We start from the raw sequence: 14,840 nt of genomic DNA on the forward strand, positions 1-14,840 counted from the left end.
ACAAGCAGTTTTGTTTCTGTACACCAAGAATGAATAATATGAAAAAAAATCACGAAAACAGTTTGATTTACAATTGTATCCAAAGAATAAAATACCTAAGAATAAATTTAATGGCGACAAAAGACTTGTACACTGAGAACTTCAAAACATTGCTGAAAGAAATTAAGACCTAAATAAATGGAAAGACTTCCCATGTTCATGAATTAGAAGACTTAATAAGATGGCAACACTACCCCAAATCATCTGTAGACTCAATGCCATCCCTCTCTATCAAAATTCTAACAATCGTTTTTTGCAAAAATGGAAAAAGCTGATCCTTAAGTTCATATGGAAATACAAGAACCTCTGAATAGCCAAAATGATACTGAAAAAGAAAAAGAAAGTTGGAAGACTCAGATTTAGGGTCTAGTATCCAGAATATATAAAGAACTCTTATAATTCAACAGCAAAAAGACAACACAATTTAAAATGGGTAAACAACTTGAATAGACATTTCTCCAAAGATTTACAAATGGCCAATAAGCATATGAAAAGATGATCAATATAATCAGTTATTAGGGCAATGCAAATCAAAACCATAATGAAATGCTACTTCAGACTCCCAAGAATGGCTATAATTTTTTTTAAGGAAAAATCAGTGTTGGCAATGATGTAGAGAAACTGGAACCTCTATGCTTTGCTGGTGGGAATGTAAATGATTCAGTTGCTATGGAAAACAGTTTGGCAATTTCTCAAAAAGTTAAATAGGATTACATAGGACCCAGCAATTCTACCTCTAGGTACAGACACCAAAGAACTGAAAACTGGACTCAAATACTGATGTATCCATATTCATAGCAGTGTTATTCAAATAATCAAAAGGTGGAAAAAGTCAAATGTCCATCAATGGATGAATAGGATAAACAAACTGTGGCGTATCCATACAGCAGAATATATTATTCAGCCATAAAGTGACTGATACATGCTACAACATAGATGACTCTCAACAACATGCTAAGTGAAAGAAGCCAGACACTAAAGTCACGTATTATGATTCCATTTATATGATACATCCAGAATCAGTAAATTAATAGAGACAGAAAGCATGTAAGTGGTTGCCAGGGGCAGTGGTAGGAGGGAAGAGGAAGTTACTGCTCAATTGGTAGAGGGTTTTCTTTTGAGGTAATGAGGAAAATGTTTTGGAACTAGATAGAGGGGGCAGCTGCATGACACTGTCAATGCAATAAACGCTGCCGAATTATTCATTAAAAATTGTTGTTGTTGTTGTGTGGATTTCATCTCCTTAACGATAAATACAATTTAAACAATACTATATCGGTAAGACCAAAACACCAATCCCCACTGTTACTTTACTGCAGAACAGTCAGACTGGTATCAGCGTGGACAGGCATCTTCTGTATCCAGATGTCTCTCTGTGGAACACTCTGGATAAAGGACTGTCGCCAGGAGAAAAGAAAACATACTTACATACTAGGGACTGTAAGTAAGCACTGTTCCCAGGGCAGCAAAGGGATCCACTTCCTGAGACACCGCCCAGTCAGCCCAGCTGAGCTTAGGATAAGGGCTGAGAGGACAAGCCCCGGCTGCCTTCAGTCTCCTCTCTCTCCACACTTACTCGACAGTGATAGGAAGCCCCATACCCTCCCTCCTTTAGAGGGGAGGAAACAACCACAGCTCATACACAGGACCCCGGGTAAGAACCTGGAAAAGATTTGCTGATTTGGTGTAAAAGCTGCTTGTCACCGTTTTACCAAGTCCTAGAAATTAGCATTTCTCCTATTCTCTCAGCACAAATCTTCTCACTGGTGATCTATTTGGAAGCATGCTCTCAAGGGCAGCAGACTCACTCTGCAGTCAGCTCTCCAGTTCTTGTTCTTTCTGTGGTGGGAAGTCAGGGGGTTGGGGTGCTCCCGCAAAGGTACGGGCTGTCCCCTTCACAGTGCCTCCATGGCAACAGAAATCCACACCAGAAAAAGCACTGCCCTTTCAGCTGCTTGTTTCTGGGTCACATAAATTAACTCTTAGTTAATTTTTGCATTTTAGTTTAAGCTATTTGTTTTGGCTATTTCCATGTCTTAGGAAATGAGAATTTCAAATCAAAAGGCGGCTTTTCAAAACTTTGTAAAATCAAACTGTTTCTGTAACAAGAAAGAATGATATGAAGAACTTACATAACTTTGTTAATTCTCTTGATTGGAATAAACAGATCTCATCAATACAAAGTGACTAAATCAAAAGAATTTCTTTCATATGTTAGAGGAGCCTGAATAAGAGTGACAGGGAATCTTAACTCTCCAGATTTATCTTCAATTTTTTCAAAGTTTTCCTCATTTAAGTGTCATTATTAAACAGTACTAATGCTACTTTTTAAAGTTTTAGAAACTAACAGTTAAAACCCTATTCAATATATTTGAATATTCAAAAATACCTATACTTGTGGATTTGAGCTTAAGAAATGAAACAAAAAAACACTCATGAATTCTCTACTTCATTTCATTGGCTCTTAAGACATTTTACAAAATATAAACAACCTCAAGCTTATGAACAATTTAAGATTTTTAGTGTTTCTGCTTTTTTTTAATCCTTGGCAAGGTTGGGTCCCATGATTTCATCAAGAGTTCTTGAAATGAGAACTCTATGCTAAGATGGAGGATGTAGAGACTTACAAAGTCAAAAAGAAATCATAACTCCTACATTTTTAATCATCCATCCTCCTGGTCTATGATTTACCCTGTAATTCCCAAAAGAAAATGAAGAAAGTTTTGAAGAACGAGTTATTCTCAATGTAAATCTCCAGTCAGCCTCTGTCAATCATGTTAGCCTTTTCCCCTGGTTAGCCTTTCTCCACCTCCTGCCAGAAAACTACACTACTATTTAATTGCTTTGTGACTTCACGTTTTATTAAAGAGGCAGAAAAACATCAAGAGCTAAAACAACGAGATAAGCTCATTGCCATAAATTGTCCCCTTAAGCAATGAAACTTGCCTCTCTAGTGTAATAAGGTGGGCACTGTGAAAACCCCAACAAGTGCCATTCTGCCTAAGTCCAGCGCCCTCATCACTTACAGAAACCCTTACAGTTCTCTGGACTGCAGGGCCATACATCATACCCGGGGCAGCCAGCTGCATGAATTCCAAATCCAGAGTGAAGGGCACAGCCCGGTGAATCACTCTGCTCTCCACCCTCTGCCACCCCAAATTTACCTTCTATTCTTGTGGTCCAAAAAGAAAGGCAGAAGAGAGTGATGAGCGACAGAGCGGTGAGAAATTCTGTAACCTGACAGCACCCCATCTGCGATCCTGCTTCCCTGGAAGTCAAACTACTTGTTACATAACCCAGTGAAACAATTCACTAAATGTTCACCCTCATGAACTTGGAAGAACGTTCTCCTTTCCCACTCCAAAGTCCCCATTTCTTCCTTTGCAGTCAGACAAAAATCAGTATCCGATTATACCGCATTCCTGCATGTGCCCGAGCCCCTGCCCTCTGGAAGATTACATTCAGTGATTCCTGCAAACCAAGGAAGCCTGGTTTTCAAAATCCTGGGAAAATACCAATTAGTCACTTCTCTAAGATGCTGCCAGCCAGAAAACAAAGGCTTCAAGTGTTTTTAAAGCCCTTATATACTGATGTGTATAAGAAAGTGGGTTTAAGACATTGTTCAGAAAATGCATGCAAGTATATGGGGGGAGCTGGTAAAGATCTAACGTATTTACTAAGCATAAAACAGTCTGAAAGGATATACAATAAACTCAGCAGTAGTTATTTTAAGAGGTAGGATCAGAAGGTGGGATGCAAGTCAACTCTTTTCTTCATACATGTTTTATGGCTTGAATATGTGACAATGGATATGCATTATTTTTGCAATTCATTTTAAAAGCTAAAATGTGGAAAAGAATGGTGACCAATCTTTCCAAACCAAGAAATCAGAATACAGATTCTGCCAAAGCGTTTTTGCCCCTTATCTAAATGCAAGAGTCAGCAAAAGAAAAGTAACTTAGTCATTGGAAAGTTGAAGTTTCCAGGTTTCAACTTTTTTTTTAAAGGCAGACACAATATCTAAAATAAGACTGTCAAAATTCTAGCAGGTTCTATAAAATTAGCTTTTGAGCAAACAGAAAAAGCCCCTAAGCTGGCAACATGACGTCTTCCTTCCTCTTGGAAACAAGGCCACGGGAGGTGACCCCAGGAGCATCTCTCCTGGTACTGAGCTGGCACGCTCAGGAAGAATTTGGCTCAAGTCAATGAACAGTTTTTGCATGTACTTTTTGCAAAACAACTACCCAAGGAGAGACAAACAAAGAAACAAAAAGCAACATCAGAGTCCCTAAGGACTGTAATATGGGTGGTAATATGAGCTCTCTTTAAAAGACTTAGAAAAGTCCAACTGGCTACTCATTTGGGGAAAAAATTAATTTTCATTCATACTTCAAACTCAGTTTCATACAGATGAAGTATTTTAAAATGTGAAGTGAAGCCATAAAACTACAATAAGAAAATATAGGTGGGTTTCTATGCAATCTTGTGGTTGAAGATAATTGCTATTCATTCATTCATTCTACAAACACTACATGCTTAACATTAAAGACCTAGCTGTGGACCACACAGACACAACCCCTGTCCCTATGGAGTCACAGGCCAGAGGAGGAAATGAGAAAAAGAAAATAAACCAAAAATAATTGCATATTGATACATGCAAAGGGAAAGAAACCAGGATTGTGAGATGGAGAATACTGGGGAAGAAAGACCAAATGCTAGACAGGAAGGCACTCTGTCTGAGGTGAAATTTAAGGTGAAGCCGGAAGAATGAGGACCATGATAACAGATAACCACTCACCTGCACTCTGTGAACAGGATGGTCTTCTAAGAGCTCTGCATGGATTAACCCACTTAATCCTCTCAACAAGTCAAGTTAGGTACTAATATGATGATGATTCTGCTGTTACAGGTAAGGAGAGGTGAAGAAACACGTTCAAGGACACAGAGCTACTGAATGTGGAAGCCAGGTGAAGCCAGGCAGCCTACTCTAAGAGCTCTCTCTCGAGAACTGGCTCTCTGAACAAGGAGTCAGTCATAAGAAAGGTGTATGAGAGAGAGAGAGAGAGAGAGAGAGAGAGAGAGAGAGAGAGAGAGAGTGTGTGTGTGTGTGTGTGTGTGTGTGTGTCTGCATGTGCACGCACACACAAGCACATGCTCCAGGCAAAGGAACAGCACCTACAGAATCCTGGGAGCAAGAAACTGGCTGATGGATTCTATGAACTGAAAGGAGGCCAGTAGGGTTGGAACATAGTGTTTGAGTGTGAGTGACAGAGGTGAGGCTGGATAGCAGGCAAAGCTGGATCATGCCGGGCCTTGCAGGACATGGTAAGGAGGATGCCATGACCGGCTTAGGCAGGGGTGTGCCAAGGTGTGATTACACTTGAAAGAGATCACTCTGGAAGGTGAAGAACAGAAGTTAGGGGAGGAATACCAAGGCATTCTTGCTTCCTAGTTAGTCTATATGGAACCACAGAAAAAAGATTCAACCACCTTAAGTATTTACTTTGAAAAACACTACATAAAATTCAAAGGCAAAGGATATATAATATTTGTATCATAAAAGATAATTTATAAAAAAAAGACATACAAATCAGTAACAAAAAAGCATATACTTCTTTGGAGAAGTGGGCAAAGAACATGAACAGAATATTCACAAAAGAATACACACAAATGGCTTATAAACATAGGATAAATGTTTACTTGTGCATAAAACTGGGTGAAGTTTTTTTTAATTCGATGATCTAACTGTTATGAAGACTGTGGGAAAAGACAACGCTTGCATACTGCCAGCGCGATTATACACTGGTTGTCTTTCAGGTATTACAAATCAAAAACTTCTTTCCTGATTTTATGTTAAGAATAATTAAGGGTAGTCTCAAAATTATAGTTAGGAAGATATACATGTCCAGAGGGAGATCTGTGAAGTACATATATTCCTAAACTAGAATCTTTACCAGCCTTGAATAATTATGTAGCAATGACACTGACGTGGAGAGAAGTGTACAATATATCAGTTAAGAAAAATAGGTTGCATATTTGTATTTAAAAATCTTATTTAAGCATATACACATGGAAAAATCTCTGAAGAATATTAACAGTGGTGATTTTAATGGTGGTAGGATTGTGCATTTTTCAACAGGCCCTTTTATTTTATCTACATATCTTTCATTTATCTGTAAGTCAGTATACATTGCTTTCAACAAGTAAGCAAAGAAACTAAGCAAAAAAATAAAACATCATAAAATAAAGCTGTAGAAATGCTAAACTGCGTTGTAAAGGAGGTCATAGACAGAAGACACAGTGTAGACGAGCTGAATCAGAAAATGGTATGGCAGGAAGGGACTTTTGGAGGCATGTATCTTGTCTAACTCCTCATTTCACAGATTAAGAAACCACCTACCATCTCCCCACTTCACCTACCTGTCTATAAGCACAGCCCTTAACAAAGGTTTCTAGAAACAAGAGCTGAACGAGTGCTTCTTGTTTCTCTGCTGAATGAAACCACCAGCAAGTGTGTATAAATATTATCACTGCAGTACTTAACTTCTGAGCAAAGGGTATCCCAGGGCTAGAGCACAGCCTGACAGCCGCTGTGGTATTTGGAAACAAGAGGATTATTGCAGGGTGTGATTTCCTCTCATTTGACAGGCAACTAAGGGATTTCCCTTTCCCAATGTTCACCTTGCCCGTCTGGCAAGTGCACGTTCTCAGCACCCCTAAAGCAGGGATGCTGGGGTCACAGAGTCTGCCAAGTTGGAGCCCAGACGTTATCTGGGCTCTGTGTCTTGCACCGCAGCGGTCTCTGACAGCCCTTTCTGACTCCCTGGCCCACTTCACACCTTGGCTGTTCCAAGTAGTTCCTCTTTCTCAAATCAAAAACCTCAAACCCACCACTCTTATTCTCACCAATACTTTCTTTTTTCTTCAGTCAGGAGGTACATCCAAGCCGTAAGTCTTGAGCCCTCTCAAATATTCCTTTCCACCTCAAAGCACCTGAGTCGCTGTCCTCCATCTCTCCCTCCCCTCCTGCCTGCAACGATGGAGCCCCCTCCCTCCGTCACCTCAGCCAGCTCTATGGGTCCTGTGGTCCTGGCCCCTTCGATTTTCCCCTTTCTTTCTGGTCATGCTCTCTCTCCCACCTCCCTTCCTCCCTCCCCACTGGGCCCCTGCCTTACATTCAATACGTCCAAGTTCCTTAACCCACTCTGCTGCCTCCTTCCCGGCAGCGTCTCTCTTTGCTCCTTCCTTTTCTGGTACATTTCTGGGCCTGAATATCCTGTCCTGCACCTCCTGAGTCTAGCATCATGCCATGAAGCATCAGAGTGAGGATTTACAGTCAGAAGGCCTAGGGTGCACACTGAGCTCTGCCACTGACTGCTTCCATGACCTCAAGTGAACAAGTCACTCGATTCTTCCAAATCAAATTCCTCCTCCATAAAACAAGGTGAACAACACCTACTCCACCTCCCTCACAGCGATGTTGTGAGGATCCAGCAAGATAATGTGTGTGGAAGTGCTCTGTGAGCTTAGGGGGCACTTTAACATTCTAGTTACTCCTGTTACTCTTTCCCCTCCGTGTCTGGACCTCGCAGCATCAGCAGAGGCAGGGATGGTTATTTGTGACCTTCAGGTTGCTCAGAGTGTTCACACGTGACACCGCAATGTCAGCACCTGGAATTTCTACTGTGAGTTACTCATCTGGCAATAATCATATTCAACCCAAAAGAAGTACAGTGGACCCTTGAACAGCACAGGAGTCAGGGGTGCTGACCTTCCACGCAGTCAAAAACCTACAGTCGTCCCTCCATCCATGTCCGGGTTGCCTAGTACCCAGGGTTCCACATCCGCAGATTCAACCAGCCACTGATCACGCAGTGCTTCAGTATTTACCACTGGAAACAATCTGTGCGTAAGTGGACTCGTGTAGTTCAAACCCATGTTGTTCAAGGGTCAATTGCATATAACTATGGTTTTTCAGTTACATGAGCATGGACTTCTGGGAGACAATAGTCATAGCCAGCAATTACTGAGCAGGTACCAGGAGTCACGCACTGTTCTAAGACACTTTATGTCAACTATCACCTAGCACCACTACAGGAGGGGTTTTATTACCATTTCTGTTTTATTGATGGGAAAACAGGCAGAACAGCACTGCCATAGTTTAAACCCAGGCATCCAGCTCCAAAGTCCATTCTGTTACACATTGCCCTGCAGTTCCTTCAGTGATGAAGTGAGGTTTAAAGTGGAGAAACAGAAACCAGGTAGGAGGCTACAGCTCTAGAGGACTTTAGGCAAGAAGACAGAGCTGAGCAAGGACACCTGGCGTCTTTTCAAAAGGCAAACAAAATTATTCCATTGCCAGCTACCAGTGCTGCTGAGGGCCTAGGGTCATCGGGCATTCCATACACTGCTCGTGGGAATATGAACTGGTACAACTTTTGAGAAGACAATTAGCAGAGTGCATCAAAAACCTGAAGGATCCAGTCTCACACTGTGGCTGACTCAGAAATGCCACCTGAAGCCGTCTGCCCGAGGGAAACAGTTATGGATGTGCACAGAAGATGTTATAACAACATTGTTTCTAAAGCCAAATAATGAAAGACAAATAAATGTCTAGCAAAGGAGATGGTGCAGAGAAACCACTGCATACCCAAATTAATGTACTCCATGCAGTCATTTAAAATGATGCTGCAGGAAAAAAAGGATTAAGTACTTTTCAAAGAAAAGTAGTATTTAAAAAAAAAAAAAAAGCCTATTGTTATGGGCTTTGGCATCTGACTGGTTCAAGTTCCGAGTGGGTTAACCAGCTGTATGAGCATGGGCATGTTATTTAATTTTTCTGAGCCTCAATCTTCTTATGTATAGATGGGATAAGAAAAGCACCAGCATCATAGGGTTGTGAGAATTAATAAATTAATGTATGTAAAGTGCTTGGTACAAGGCCTGGCATGTGATAAATGTTTCTCATTTGCAAAAATCTAGCAAGTTAACACATATGACACACTCACTCTCCATTACAAATATTTGTAATACAAGCATTACAAATAATTCAGTAAAATTTTAACACTGGTTATCTCCAGAAGTGAAATGAATTTTTTTCTTTTAAATTCCCTGTATTTTCTAAATTTTCTTGACTTGAATAAAGCCAGCAATATATTAATATTTAATTTCCTCCATTTTTTTCAAGTAGACTTAATAAATATTCCTTTCAATCTATTAACTTTCTCTAGTATAATCCAGTCTCTGCATATCGTGTTTAAGGAAATGGGGTACTTTTATTGATTTAATCTAAAGAGTAATACATTTTCCCCTTTATTCTTCAGAGTCAAACAGCTTGCTCATATATCATGATATAAAAGTCTTTTCTGCACTCATATATTTGCAGATTAAGAGCACTCTGAAGGGATTATTAGAGCAGAAAAAAGTAGGAGGGAAAGAACAGGTTAATGTCTCTTAAAAAGCAAAGTTAAAGAAGACAAACATGACAACTTCATGATAGTGATATAGAAAAAAAAGTATAACTTACCTCAAGTACGTAAGGCCAGAAATTACTGCAGTAAATATCTCAGCTCCATGGACAATTTCCTAGTGTGGTCAAAAGATGGAAGTAATTCAAGAGTTCAGTGGTCCATCTAGCACAGTGACAATCACTCTGAAAGAAAAGAGAGCCTCATTGAGGGAAATGCGATGGGGCAATACTCCTTTCCAGGCTCAAGACCTACAGGAGAGGGGAATCAATTATTAGAGGCAGCTCTGCAGTTTAGAAGTCAAACTGTGGTTAAGGCACTCTCCTGTTGGGGGTGGAAGGGGCAGGCAAGAAGAAAAAAGAACCTAGGATATCATGCAGACAGGAGTCTCCTTTGCTTTAGGTAAAAGCCAGTCGCTAGCTCTTGGGGCATCTACCTCCCATTCAAAGACAAGGGCTGGTTCCTCGCAGACTTTCCCCTCCACTTCCGTTACTGCTCTCCATACATCTGTCATTATGTACATAAGTCAGCTCATGAATATCATCAATTTTTGTATTGACATCTTTGTCATTGCAGAATCAGACCAGCCCGTAAGAAATACATGGCCTTCTCTTAAAACTAGCTCCGCTGAGGATGCTCCTGGTGAGTGGCAGTCCTGCTGGGTGAAAACTTTGGCACTGTTCTCACGTCGTCCCCCTCCATCATCGCCTATTCCAAGACCAGTCCACCGACACCTTCCCTGAATGTCCTACTGCTCTCTACTTCTTTTTTCACACTTACGCCACTGCTAGTACCAAATTCTTGGGCACCCCCACCTGTTTACAACAGTAGCCTCTAACCTGGCCTCTCTCCAGATCACTGCCTATCCACACTCTCTCCTTCAGAGCGATTGCTTTCATCCTTTTACCTGCATACCTAGGATAGTCCCCTATCTCCTGGGCTCAGTTTTCTTGACTGTAAAATCAAGAACTGATTTCAGTGTTCTCCATCTTCCTTGTGCTTTGAAGTCAGATGTCCCTGGGCTTGAACCCTGGCCCCGGCACTCTACAGAACTCAGACAAACTGTATTTCCTCAGAGCTCATTTGGTATACATAAAACGGGACGACTAACATCATCTACCCCTAAGGTTGCTGCACGAATAACAACTATGAGACCTTGTCCCTGACACACAGCAGGTACAACGAATATTAGTCATTCCTACCCCACCTTGTAGGATACCTCCAACTCTGAAGTTCCCTTTTCTTCTCACCCCCCAAGCTAGCATTGTCTTACATCCATATCCACAGTGGTAAGACATTTCTCTTCCAACAAATATAAACTCTTCTGCTGACTTTCAGGTTCTTCCATAATCTAGCTCTACTTTATCTTCTCTTCCTCCAACTTCCAACAAACACCTTCTGTGCTAGTCAGATAAGTCTTATCACGTTCCGAAGAACACATACTCCTACACCCTGCTTTCGCAACTATCATTCCCCATACAAGATACAGCTTTTCTTAACCCCGTAGTCAAGGCCCAGCTCAAGTTCCCAGATCCGACAATCCCACCTTCCAGATAATTTAACGCTCACACAATGTCTCAGTAGTACTGGCCACTGTTTCAAGTTTATTGAGTTTAGCACTCAAGCTGGAAAGGGACTATTCTGGTTATTTCAAGTAAGGTTTCCATTATGCTGTGGACCACATCAGAGTTTTTACAATCTCGGTATTTTTTCCATCAGCTCTGCAAATGCTTTTTGAAATTTACAAGCCTTTGAGCCTTGAGGTGAGATTCTTTTATGAACTCCACTATTTTCATTTGCGTGAAGAGGCTCACACAAGGATCTGATTCCATCATCAGTAAGTAGGCCATTCCTAGACAACCCAGGGGCCTTTCCAAGAGCCGGAGATGTCTTCCAAGTGTCTCCAACGTCTGCAGATTTTGTGTCAAAGCAAACGTGTCTCTAATTTCAAAAACCATTTTATGATCAAACTTTCAGCAGCAACAGGGATGACTCGCAGTAGGGAAAGACAGGTTGCTAGATTTGTACCTTGAAAAAGATGATGGCTGAAGCCCCAAGACTAAATAGAGGTTCTAAGGGGAATGCGTAGAGGACACAGTGAAGGTGCAAGGGAGCTGGAGGAAGAAGAACCACTGAAGGAGGCACAGAGTGGCTGCAGAGTCAGGAGACTAACCACGAGGGTGGAGAGGCACACCAACCCAAAGAAAGATGTGTGACTTCAAGTGCTGCGGATGGGGACTGACAAGATGTCACTGGATGTAACAGTCAGTAAGGAGGTCACTGGTGACCCTGAAGGACAATTTTCAATAGGACTGGTCCAGGAGCAGGCTGCAGGGGATTGAGAAGACACTGGGAGGGCAAAGGGAGACAAGCAGAACCTTTCCCATCAAGAACTGTGCTTATCAAGCCAAGAGGTTTGTGCTGATCATTTTCTACCTTGAGTTTACTTAACAGCCTGATAAAAAACACCTCACCTTGCTCTTATTCCCTTATTCCTTGCCTTTCCATATGCACAGAGCTCAGCTACTGAATATAACTGAATGCGAACCCAACCAATCTCTCCTGACACCACCCTTGTGTGCTTGGTTTTGGTTCCCTGAAAACTTTACAGAACGATTCAGTGGTTATATGCTATCAAGCCTGAACATCTAAATTGTATTTTCCTGCTTTAGGCAAATAATAGTTATTCATTTAACAATGAAAAAGAAAAGAGACACTGAAATGTATCAGATCAACAGAGCAAAAGTCCAGACTCAGGTCAGATACTGTATTACTACCTTTGGGTACAATACCTATGTTTATTGAATTGTCAAAAAGATAACTTTAAACACTTTTTCTTCCTTCAAAGTAGTGCTTATTCTTTACTGAAAGTTTAGAAAAACCAAATATGAATAAAGAAAATAATTACAAGCACCATTAGCACTTTTCTAAATCTCCTTCCACTTTGGTACGCATACATGACACATTCATAAACATAAAAAACAAACGTGTAAGCATGTACACTTTTTAAAGAAAATTAAAAAAAAATTTCTAACCTGCTTTCCCCATTTTTTGATGGAAGCATTGTGTCATTTATTAGTCTTCAATGTCTTTATTTTTAGTGACTATACAAAAATCAATTTTAATAAGTCCCCCTGATGCATTTAAGTCACTTCCAACTTTTGATTATGTAGATAATACTGAGATGGCTATCCTGAAAAGCACCAGTAGGTATTTTCTAGGGATAAAGTCAAGGGTTTAACATAAGGAAAAAATATGGATTTGGTATTACTGACATCTTGCCCTACAAAATGCTGGACCTAATCTGTGCTCTGGTGGTATATGAGTGGTATAAAAGTGGTACACTTTTCCACATTCCTTCTAAAACTGGTTAGTATTAATTTTTTAATTGTCCTATCTTACAGTTTTTAAAAGTTCATTTTTATTAGCATATGTCTGAGGTTGAACATTTTTTACTTTTTTGCACTTCCTGTATATGCTTTTTATTTTTCTGCTGTAATGTTCATCTTATTCATTTGTAGCTCCTCTTCATCTAAAAAGTATATTATTAACTTGGTACCTTAATAATGCAGAGGAAATGGTAGATTACTTGGGAACCTCTGGCTACAAGGAACAAAACCAACTCAAGTCTTTTAGAGCCAGAAAGGATCCTTACCATAAAGATACTATATAATGAACTTGGACATGTACTGCAAATATTTTCAATTTTTAATTTTATGTCTAAAATGGAAATACCATTACTTCACTGGTCTACTTTGAGGGTTAAAGAAAATGCAAGTAAGTCATGAATGGAAGTAATTTTTGTTAAAATAAAGCAAAAAAAAATCCCCAAAAAACAAAACAAAACAAAATCGCTGTTTCTTACTAAGCACTAAGATGCTTTATTCTTTCAGTCTTTACAAGGAGCCCATTAGGCAGGTGTTATCATTCCTCTTTTACACATGGGATAAAACAGGCACCCATAATCAGTAAAGTTATAGTCAGATTTTTATTTTATAAATAAGCTCTGCATTGAACCTAAAAAAGACTTGGTAACAGAATTATTCTTAGCTGTGTTTTTAATACCATTTCTTCCTTAAAAGTCATCCCAGGGACTACTCCAGCCCCTCCACCAACAGCAAACCAGGTCACTAGCTTCTGCACCAGCCATTCTTCTAAATGTCACATTAGTAAACTCTCTTCCTCTCCCTCCTCTGTGACGTGCCTTTACTATTAAGTGCCATTCTGGCAACAAGATAAACGTTTCTGTTTAGGAACCAAGGCCACTTCACCAGTCACTACAAACTGAAGCCCATGACAGATATTTTACTTTCTAACATTCCAAATATCCTTAAAAGTGCTTCAGCTTATATGTTAGCAGCATCTATGGTAACAGCAGACACCTGAACCTATGCTTTTGTTCAGGGTGAAGTAGCACTGAGCTGTATAAATATTTTATGTACAGCTCATACTGAAATTCTAGATGAAGAGGCATTCAGAGATCCTACGTAATATGCTGGCTGCCCAAGACAGCATATTTTCATTAATGATATGTGCAAGCTTTTCCATCTTCCACAGCATTCCCCTTGATTTAACCCTAAATCTATCCATGCAAAATGTTTTTATCTTTTAATGCATTAGTTGTGCTGTGGGCAAGGAAGGATCCAAAATAATGGCTAAAGGAAGGTAGCTGGTCCCTGAAACTGGATGCACTCATAATTAGTCACTAAGAATTCTGAGGGCAAAAGTACATGTGTATGAACCAGGTAGATAAGTTTCTCTGCAGGAATATTAACAGAACTAAGTATCCATTACCAGAAAAGGAAATCTTTCCCCCAAATTTTACAAATACACTAAAGATTTATAGAAATGCTTAGGAATTTGAAGGGTACGCTTCTGGAAGAAACAGGCTTTCAAACTGGCTTTAAAAACAGCCAAACAACAACAAATGCCTCAAATCCCTGCCATTTTGGGGCAGGTACAGCCTCCCATAAATCAGCAGCCATGAGAAAAAGCAGGTGAAGCCTGGCAGCGGGGGCTCTGTCCACAGGCGACTGCTGCTGGATGACTGGAGAGGAGACAGAGCCCAGTACACCACCCATTAGCCAGAACCCAGGTAGTTACTGACTTAGGGGCATGAGGCTTCATCGATGTTTTTCTCTCTGAACTCTCCTCATTCACGTGAGGAGAGGGCTCTGGCTTCCCTGCTTCAGAGAGGCTGTGGTTGGCTGGGTTTCCCTAAGGTGGAAAGGGTTTGAGAAGAGAGAAATACAGATAGTATCCTTGCAGACTGAAAGGAGAGTCTAGGAGGAGAGTTAGCATGAGACTCAGCAGTACAGGACCACATCTGCTCCT

General features: G+C 40.5%; 1 protein-coding gene across 4 annotated transcripts in view; it reads right to left on the bottom strand.

Annotated features, from left to right (window-relative positions):
* KANK1 (KN motif and ankyrin repeat domains 1) overlaps window positions 1-14,840 on the bottom strand; it is a 203,995-nt gene that overhangs the window by 109,346 nt on the left and 79,809 nt on the right. For all 4 annotated transcript variants that reach the window (XM_072959510.1, XM_072959509.1, XM_072959513.1 and 1 more), the window contains exon 2: window positions 9,566-9,691. The gene's annotated coding sequence lies outside the window, so the exon portion shown is untranslated. The remainder of the gene's footprint in view (window positions 1-9,565; window positions 9,692-14,840) is intronic.

Source organism: Vicugna pacos, chromosome 4, assembly GCF_048564905.1.
Source record: "Vicugna pacos chromosome 4, VicPac4, whole genome shotgun sequence".
Lineage (NCBI taxonomy): Eukaryota > Metazoa > Chordata > Mammalia > Artiodactyla > Camelidae > Vicugna > Vicugna pacos.